Here is a 10,767-nt window from a genome sequence, read left to right on the forward strand (position 1 = left end):
CTTAGTCATCTAAAAATATAGATTTATTATTTTACAGTACTGCAGGCTCAAAGTTTAACATTTCATTGAGAAGCATACACACACACACACACACACACACACACAGACCCAAGCAGGGTACATTCGTTTCTACTTCTGTGTCTTTTCTAGCTTCTAGAGGTCACTTATACTTTTTGGCTCATGGCCTCCTTTTTTCATCTTCAGAAGTCAACAACATTATATTTCTGACCCTTTTTCCATAGTGACCTCTCCCTCTGATTAGAGCTGGGAAAGTTTCTCTGCTGTTAAAAACATGCTGGAAAGATGCTCTGAGGACCGCTCGGAGACCGTTTTCGGGGTACACAGGCACCCAAGTCCCCGGCCTCCTTGGTACTGGGCTTCGGCTGCGCACCTGGAAGGTGGCTCCTTGCCCTGGGGTTGTTTCAAATGCGTTGTCCAGGGAAATCCTCACCAACGAGCGGACCTTCGAGTGAAGACCCGAAGGATGGGACAGAGCGAGCTGTGCAGCTTCAGAACTTCATAATGTTCCAAGAGCAACCTGCCTCTCCACTGAAAGCAGTGACTGAAAGCAGAAGGCCCCTGTCATCACTCTTCCCTCAGAGTCAAAGGAACAGACGGCCACCCTTGGAGAGAGGACATTCGACTGTTGCTACCCAGGTTGCCACTTCAAAACTCTCCATGGCATGAAAGACTTGGACCGCTATCTCAGAATCCACAACGGGTGACAAACCGCTCCAGTGTGAGTTCTGTGACAAGTGCTTCAGCTGGAAGGACAACCTGAGCATGCACATGTGATGCCACACCAGTGCCACCTGTGTGACTAATGCTGCCGTGGACAGCAGTAGCCTCAAGAAGCACCTACGGATCCACTCGGACGAGCAGCCGTACAAATGCCAGCTCTGCCCCTATGCCAGCCGCAACTCCAGCCAGCTCACCGTCCACCTGCGATCCCACACTGGGGATACCTCCTTCCAGTGCTGGCTCTGTAGTGCCAAGTTCAAAATCAGCTCAGACTTGAAAAGGCACATGATCGTGCACTGAGGGAGAAGCCTTTCGAGTGCAAGTTCTGCAGCGACGCCCACTGCACCATGAAGGTGAATCTCAAATCGCACATCCGCATCAAGCGCACCTTCAAGTGTCAGAACTGTGCCTTCCAGGGCAAGGATGGGCTGACTTCCTGGAGCACAGCTGGCTGCACCAGGCCAACCACCCGGAGAAGTGTCCTGAGTGCAACTCCTGCTCCAGCGCAGCCGCACTGTGCATACACAGCAGAGTCCACTGTAAGGACCATCCCTTCAAGTGTGACTTCTGCAGCTTCGACACGAAGTGGCCCAGCAGGCTGGCCAAGCACATCGACAAGATGCACAAGGACGAGTTCCAAGACAGAGAACCGGGCCCCTCCGGCCACGGAAGGGCCCAGAGAGCAGCTCCCAACACGTGGCCAAGATCGTGGGGCAGAGGGCCTTTCGCTGTGAGACCTGCAGCACCGCCTTTGTCAGGGATGACTCTGAGATGCCACAAGCAGCAGCACAGTGATCAGAGTGAGAACAAGGTCTCAGACTTGGTCACCTTCCCACCTGCAAGCTGTGCCTCAGGGCAGCTCAGCACCATGGTCTCCGTGGGGCAGCTCAAGCCTCCGCTGGAGCCCAGCCAAGACCTCTAGCTCAGAGGAAAAGGATTGTCAGCTGTCAAGATTTCTGACAAATGCTGTTGCCCAACTCTCCAAAAGGTGAAGGCAGTGAGACAGGCTTTGGGCACCACTTCCAGGGTTGGCTGCTCCAACTTCACAGGCCTCCAGAGGCGATGGCTGAGACGACAGTGATGAAAGCAAAGCAGTACTGTGCAGACACTTCTTGCGTTTGTCTCTTCCCTCCAAGGACAATCTGAGCAAGTCAACTTAGTCATTTGAAGGTAGGGTCTGCTGAGCCCTGCTCTATCCAATGCAGATAGCTTCTATGTAACAGATTCCAATTTTAAAACTGATCTATCTCTGATGGAATTATTAAACTAGTTAGATGATATAGAAAACTAAAACTAATCTCTATAGTGGGATGGGTTAAAGTGAAGAAGGTGTACATGAAGAGTCTGGGGTTGCTGGAAAACTTCTATTTCATAACCTGGATGATCGTCCTAAGAGTGTTTGCCTTATTTGTTTGTGTGGTTTCTTCTACCTGTTGTCTTGCAATAAAAAGGCAGACTCATAGGTTTAAAAAAAAAAAAAACAACTCGTGATTAGATTGGACTCAACCTGGACAATCTAGTCTTCATCTAAATATCCATCTAAGTTTCCTTAACCTGAATCATGTCTGCAAAATCCCTTTTGTCAACTGAAATAACACACTCACAAGTTCTAAAGATTCAGACATGGAAATCTTTGTGTGATATTTAACTTGCCTACCACAGATGTAGAAGAATTGAACACTAACAACAAACTTGATAGTTATAAAACATTCCACTCAACAGCAGCAGAAGAATACACATTCTTTTTAAGAACACATGGAAAATTAACAAAGATCAGCCATGTTCGGGGCTATAAAACAAGTTTCAATACATTTTAAAGGATTCTAGGTGCTGGAGGTGGCCAAGATGGTTGACTAGAAGCAGATAATATATGTAGCTCTCATGGAGAGGAACAGAAAGGGCGAGTAAATACAGCACCTTCAACTGAAACATCTAGTTACTCACGTTGGGACTAATCAAGAAAGCAACTTGACCCACGGAGGATGGAGAAAAGCAAGGCAGGATGATGGTTCACCCAGGAGCAACATGGAGCCAAGGGAACTTCCCCCGACCCTGGGAAGCGGCGCATGAATGTGCAGCCCCAGGAACCCATGTTTCTCCCATGGATCTCTGCAATCCTTGGGTCAGGAGATCTCCTTGTGAACCCACTCCACCAGGGCCTTCTGTCTGACACAAACAGCTACATGGAGTCTCAATAGAACAGCCACTCAGGCACATGTGGAGACCCAGGAAAACCTCGATACTCGGGCTCTGCAGACTTCCCAGCAAAAGTAGTTTAAACTCCAGCAAAGCGGGAGGTTAGACCTCTGTACATATCCTCAGGAAAAAGGCTGAATCCAGGGGGCTGAGCAGTGACAGTCTGCAGGCCCCACTTCCACAAACCTCACAAGATAAAGACCCACTGGCTTAGAACTCCAGACAGCCACTGGTAGCAGCGTTGCACCTCCCTGGGATAAAACTCCAGCAGGGAAGGGTGGGCTGCCATCTTTGCTGTTTGGGCAACTTAGCCATTCCAGCCTCCAAGCTTTGGAGAGTCTAAGCTGACCAGTGGCGGAAGGGATGCCCCAGCACAGCTGCTTTATGAAACGTGGTCAGACTGTTCTTTTAAGCAGGTCCCCAATCCCTCCTCACTGGGCCGGATCACCAGAGCCTCCAGCTACCTGCTCCCATGTTCTCCAGCCAACAGAGATTTGGAGCCTCCCTGGGATGGAGCTCCCAGTGGGGGGGGTGGGCTGCTATCTTTGCTGTTTGGGTGATAGCATTTCTAGTCTTCAGGCTTTGGAGAGTCCAAGCTTCTGACCAGGCAGAAGCAGTACGCTGGCACAGTACAGCTGCCCTGTGAAACATGGCCAGACTCCTTTTTTAAACCAGTCCCCAATTCTGTTCCTGCTCACTGGGCAGGAATTCTCAACTGGGGCCTCCAGCCACCCCCACCAGTGTTGTCTGGCCAACACAGATTTGAAAACTTCCTGGGACAGAGATCCCAGAGGGAGGCGCAGGCCACCATCTTTACTGTTTGGGTAACTTACTTATTCTAGCCTTTGGACTTTGGAGAGTCCAAGATGACCAGGGGCTGAAGTGGATGCCCAGCACAGCACAGCTACCCTAGCAAAACTCAACCAGACTGCTTTTTCAAGCGGGTCCCTGATCCCACTCCTCATCACCAGGTGGGGTCTGCAGCTATCCCCACGAGTGTTCTTCAGCTGAGAGAAGTTTCAAGCCTCCCCAGGATGGAGCTCCCAGATGGAGGGGCAGGCCATCATCTTCGCTGTTTGGGTCACTTAGTTATTCTGGCCTTTGAGCTTTGGAGTGTCCAGGGCTGAAGCAGACCCCCAGCACAGCACAATTGCTCTACCAAAATGTAGCCAGACTGCCTCTGAAACAGGGTTTCAACTCCCATTGCCCAAACTGAGCAATGGCTCTATCTCAGCTCACTACAACCTCTGCCTCCTGGGCTCAAGTGATTCTCCTGTCATAGCCTCTCAAGCAGCTAAACTATGGACACATCACCATGCCTGGCTAATTTTTGCATTTTTTGTTGTAGAGGTGGAGTTTCACCATGTTACCTATGCTGGTGTCAAACTCCTAGGCTCAAGTGATCTGCCTGCCTCAGCCTCCCAAAGTGCTGGGATTACAGGCATGAGCCATTGTATCCAGCCCAGGCTGCTTTAACTGAGTCTCAGATCCCATTCCTCCTCACTGGGAGGAACGTCCCAACCAGGGTCTCCAGCCACCTCCTACAGGTCTGCTTGGGCTGGCAACAGGTCCATAACTCCCTGGAGCAGAACTTTCAGAGGGAAGGGCAGGCTACCATCTTTGCTGTATCGCAGCCTTCACTGGTGATACACCCAGGTACTGGAAAATCCAAGACAACTAGGGATTGAGCAAGACCCCAGCATACCACAGCAGTCCTACGGAAAAGTGGACAGACTGTTACATGGGTGCCCATACCCATATCTCCTCACTGGGCAGGTCCTCCAGGCCTGGGTCTCCAGTCACCCTCCACTGTAGCTATCAAGCCAGTGGCAACTTGGCAACTCCCTGAACAGAGCCTCCAGAGACAACTGAAAGCCTCTCTGCCACTGCCTCTGTAGTGGAACTGCCCTTGCTATCCTTGGACTAACGAAGGTGCAAAGGCCCTAAGTACTCTGTTCACACCTCCAACAAGCTGCAGTTGACCCAAGGAGAGGAGTCCAGTCTAGCTCCCACAGGTCCCACACACATTCCCACTGCTCATTGGATAGGGAACCTCTGGCTTGGGCCCACAGGACAGACCCTACATCCTGAGCTGACTGTACTGAGTGACTGCTGACCTGCATCTCTCTGAGGTGGAACCCCTAGGAGACAAGAAAAGACCCTTGGCCACAACCACTGCTAAGATCCTTTCCTCTGCTGCCTCCATGTTGAAGAAGGAACATAAACACTGAGATTGCCCCAGAGCCGCAGTAGGCATACCAGGAGTGTCAAGCCATAATCTACAGCCAGCACTCAAGGAGGGGAGGAACCCACACTTTCCAAGCATTGAGAGGGGACACAGCTGCGACTGTAAGGAAACATAGGGGAGCCATCCAACAGAGCAAGAGTATACCAAATGACCAGTAAGCCTAAGTGCCACCTGCTGGATCACACCCCAAAGCTTCAACGCCAGAAATACCTCACTAACATACTCACTTCTCTGAAACCAGAGACAAGAGGGCAGCTTCAAACAAAGACCCTGCACAAAGCCTTGGCCCAATGAAAACATGCAGAAAAGAAGTCTATTGGCTGTATTCGATCTACACTGCAGTTAAAGGAACACCCACATGCAGAGATGAGAAAGAACCAACATAAGAACTGATAACTCAAATGGCCAGAGTGTTGTATGTCCTCCAAATGGCCACACCAGTTCTCCAGTAAGAGTTCTTAACCAGGCCGAACTGGCTTGAATGACAGAAATATGAATATGGACAGAAACAAAGATCAAGATTCAGGAGGATGGCAAAACTCAAACCAAGGAAAATAAGCATCACAATAAAGTGATACAGAAGCTAAAGGATAAAATAGCCAGTTAAAAAAAAAAAAAAGCCAGTCTAAACAAGAACTTAAAACAGGTCTGACAGAGCTGAATAACATGATATAAGAATTTCACAATGCAAGTATTAACAGCAGAATAAACCAAGCTGAGGAAAGAATTTCAGAACTTGAAGACTGGTTCTCTGAACTAAGACAGACAAAAATAAAAGAATAAAAAGTAATGAACAAAACCTCCAAAAAGTATGGGATTATGTAGAGAGGCCCAATCTATGGATCACTGGAATCCCTGAAAGGGAGGAGAAAGCAAACAACTTGGAAAACATGTTTCAGGATATCATCTGTGAAAACTCCCCCAACCTTGCTAGAGAGGCTGACAGTCGAATTCAGGAAATGCAGAGAACTGCAAGATTCTGCACAAGAAGATCATCCCCAATACACAGTCATTAGATTTTCCAAGGTCAAAATGAAATAATGTTAAAGACATCTAGAGGGAAATGGCAGATGACCTACAAAGGGATCCCCATCAGGCTAACAGTGGACCTCTCAGCTGAAACCTTACAAGCCAGAAGAGAATGGGGACATATACTCAACATTCTTTAAAAAAAAAAAAATCAACTAAGAATTTTGTATCCAGCCAAACTAAGCTTCCCAAACAAAGAAGAAATAAGATCTTAAGATCCTTTTCAGCCAGGCACAGTGGCTCATGCCTATAATCCTAGTACCTTGGGAGGCTGAGGCAGGTGGATCATGAGGTCAGGAGTTCGAGACCAGCCTGACCAACATGGTGAAACCCAGTATCTACTAAAAATTCAAAAATTAGCTGGGCATGGTGGCACACACCTGTAATCCCAGCTACTCAGGAGGCTGAGGCAGGAGAATCGCTTGAACATGAGAGGCAGAGGTTGCAGTGAGCCAAGATCATGCCACTGCACTCCAGCCTGGGTGACGGAGCAAGACCGCCTCAAAAAAAAAAAAAAAAAAAAAAAAAGACAAAACAAAATCCTTTTCAGATAAGCAAATGTTGAGGGAGTTTGTTACCACCAGATCTGTCTTACAAGACGTCTTGAAAAGAGCACAAAATATAGAAAGGAAAGACTGCTACCGACTAATACAAAAACACAAACACACAAACCAGTGTCACTATAAAGCAACCACACAAAAAGCTAACATAATAACCAGATAACACAATGACAGGATCAAATTCACACATATCAATACTAACTGTGAATGTAAATGGGCTAAATGCCCTACTTAAAAGGCACAGGGTGGCAAGCTGGGAAAAAAACAAACAAGACCTTATGGTATGCTGTCTTTAAGATCTCACATGAAATGACACCCATAGACTCAAAATAAGGGGTTAGAGGAAAATCTACCAGGAAATAGAAAACAGACAAAGATGGGTTATAATCCGAATTTCAGAAAAAAAAAGACTTCAAAACAGATCAAAAAGGACAATGAACAAGATGGTAAAGGGTACAATTCAACAAGACCCAACCATCCTAAATATATATTCACCCAACACAGGAGCACCCAGATTCATAACGCAAGTTATTAGAGACCTATAAAGAGACAGACTCCCACACAATTATAGTGGAAGACTTCAACATTCCACTGACAGTATTAGACAGATCAAGGCAGAAAATTAGTAAAGATATTCAGACCTAAACTCAACATTGGACCAAACGGATCTGACAGACCTCTACAGAACTCTCCACCCCAAAATACAATATACATTCTCCTCAAATTGACCACATAATTGGACATAAAACAATCCTCAGCAAAAGCAAAAGAACCAAAGTCATACCAAACACACTTTTGTGCAATAAAAACACAAGACTAAGAAAATCGCTCAAAACCATGCAATTATATGGAAATTAAGTATGATCCTAAATGACTTTTGGGTAAATAATGAAATTAAGGTAGAAATCAAGAAGTCTTTGAAACTAATGAGAACAAAGATATAGCATATCAGAATCTCTGGGTCACAGCTAAGGCAGTGTTAAGAGGGAAATTCACAGCACTAAATGCCCACATCAAAAAGTTAGAAACATCTTGGCTGGGCACAGTGGCTCATACCTGTAATCCCAGCACTTTGGGAGGCTGAGGCAGGCGGATCACCTAAGATCAGGAGTTCCAGACCAGCCTTGCCAACATGGAGAAACCCTATCTCTACTAAAAATACCAAATTAGCTGGACATGGTGGAACATGCCTGTAATCCCAGCTACTCGGAAGGCTGAGGTAGGAGAATCACTTGAACCCCAGAGGCAGAGGTTGCGGCGAGCTGAGATCATGCTGTTTGCACTCCAGCCTGGGCAACAAGAACGAAACTCTGTCTCAAAAAAAAAAAAAAAAGTTAGAAACATCTCAAATTTACAATCTAACATTACAACTGACAGAATAAGAGAAGAACAAATCAACCCCAAAGCTAGCAGGAGACAAGTAATAGCCAAAATCAGAGCTGAACTGGAGGAAATCAAGATACCAAAAAAACATTCAAAAGATCAACTAATGAATCCAGGAGGCAGTTTTTTGAAAAGTTAGTAAGACAGATAGGCCACTTGCTATATTAATAAAGAAAAGAGAGAAGATCTGAATAAACACAATTAGAAATGATGAAGGGAACGTTACCACTGACCCCACAGAAAAAGAAATAACCATCAAACTACTATAAACACCTCTATGCACACAAACTAGAAAACCTGGAAGAGATGGATACATTCCTGGACACATACACCCTACAAGACTGAACCAGGAAGAAACTGATTTCCTGAACAGACCAATCGTGAGCTCTGAAATGGTATCAGTAATAGCCTACCAACCAAACAAAGCCCAGGACCTGATAGATTCATAGCTGAATTCTACTAGATGTAGAAAGAAGAGCTGGTACCATTCCTACAGAAACTATTTCAAAAAAATTCAGGAGGAGGTTCTCTTCCCCAACTCATTCTAGGAGGCCAACATCATCCTGATACCAAAACCAGGCAGAGACACAACAACGACGACGACGACAAATTCGGGCCAATATCCTTGATGAACATTGATGTAAAAATCCTCAATGAAATACTAGCAAACCAAATCCAGCAGCACATCAAAAAGCAAATACATCATGATCAGGTAGGCTTCATCCTCAGGATGCAAGTTTGGTTCAAAACACACAAATCAATGTGATTCATCACATAAACAAAACCCACATGATTATCTCAATAGACACAGAAAAGGCTTTTTGATAAAATTCAACACCCCTTCATATTAAAAACTCTCAGTAGACTAGGTATTCAAGGAGCATACCTCAAAATAATAAGAGCCATCTATGAAAAACCCACAGCCAACATTATACCAAATGGGCAAAAGCTGGAAGCATTCCTCTTAAAAACCTGCATAAGACAAGGATGCCCTCCTTTACCCCTCCTATTCAACATAGTATTAGAAGTCCTAGTCAGAGCAATCAGGCAAGAGAAAGTAATAGAGGGCATCCAAATAGGAAGAGAGGAAGTCAAACTATCTCTGTTGCAGACAATATGATTCAATAACTACAGAACCCCATAGTCTCAGCCCAAAAGCTCCTTTAGCTGATAAATAACTTCAAAGGTTCAGGAAACAAAAGAATAAAAAAGTCAATGTATAAAAATCACTAGCATTCCTATATACCAAGAAAAGCCAAGCCAAGAACCAAACCAGAAAGGCAATTCCACTCACAATTGCCACAACAAAATAAAATACCTAGGAATACAGCTAACCAGGGAGGTGAAAGGTCTCTACAATGAGAATTATAAAACACTGCTCATAGAAGTCAAATGAATGGAAAAACCTCCTATGCTCATAGATAGGAAGAATATCACGTAAATGACCATATTGCTCAAAGCAATTTACAGATTCAGTGCTATTCCTATCAAACTACCAACAACATTCTTCACAGAACTAGGAAAAACTATTTTAAAATTCATATGAAACCAAAAGAGAGCCCAAATAACCAAGGCAATCCTAAGCCAAAAGAACAAAGCTGGAGGAATCACATTGCCAACTTCAAACTATACTACAGGGCTACAGTAACCAAAACAACACGGTGCTGATACAAAAACAGGCACACAGATCAATGGAACAGAATAGAGAGCCCAGAAATAAGGCTGCACACCTATGACCACCTGATCTTTGACAAGGCTGACAAAAGCAAGCAATGGGGAAACAGAACTCCCTCTTCAATAAGTGGTGCTGGGATAACTGGCTAGCCATATGCAGAAGACTAAAGCTGGACCCCTTCCTTACACCATATACAAAAACTAACTGAAGATGAACTAAAGACTTTAAAACTCAAAACTATAAAAAACCCTGGAAGGCAACCTAGACAATGCCATCCCAGACATAGGAATGGGCAAAGATTTTATGACAAAAACACCAAAAGCAATCGCAACAAAAGCAAAAATTGACAAGTGGGATTAATTAAATTTAAGAGCTTCTGCACAGAAGAAACTAAACAGAATAAACAGATAGCTTACAGAATAGGAGAAGCCATTTGCAAACTGTACATCTGACAAAGGTCTAAATATCCAGCCTCTCTATAAAGAACTTAAATTTACAAGAGAAACAACTCGATTAAAAAGTGGGCAAAGAACATGAACAAATGCTCTTCAAAGAGCACATACATGCAGCCAACATGCATATGAAAGAAAGCTATCACTGATCATTAGAGAAATGCAAATCAAAACCACAATGAGGTACCATTTTACATCAGTCAGAATGGCTATTATTAAAAGTCAAAAAATATCAGATGCTGGCAAAGTTACAGAGAAAAGGTAACACTTATACACTGTTGGTGGGAGGGCAAATTAGTTCAACCATTGTGGAAAGCAGTACAGTGATTCCTCAAAGAGCTAAAAGTAGAACTACCATTTGACCCAGCAGACCCATTACTGGGTATCTATCCAGAGGAATGTAAATCATTCTACCATAAAGACACATGCACACAAAATGTTCACTGCAGCACTGTTCACAATAGCAAAGACATGGAATCAATC

The 10,767-nt window shown here is 44.9% G+C and overlaps 1 pseudogene; it reads left to right on the plus strand.

Annotated features, from left to right (window-relative positions):
• The first annotated feature begins 292 nt into the window (after positions 1–292).
• On the plus strand, positions 293–1,663 carry LOC129488746 (zinc finger protein 64-like; annotated as a pseudogene).
• The last annotated feature ends 9,104 nt before the right edge of the window (positions 1,664–10,767 follow it).

The sequence above is a fragment of the Symphalangus syndactylus genome, chromosome 8 (assembly GCF_028878055.3).
Source record: "Symphalangus syndactylus isolate Jambi chromosome 8, NHGRI_mSymSyn1-v2.1_pri, whole genome shotgun sequence".
NCBI lineage: Eukaryota > Metazoa > Chordata > Mammalia > Primates > Hylobatidae > Symphalangus > Symphalangus syndactylus.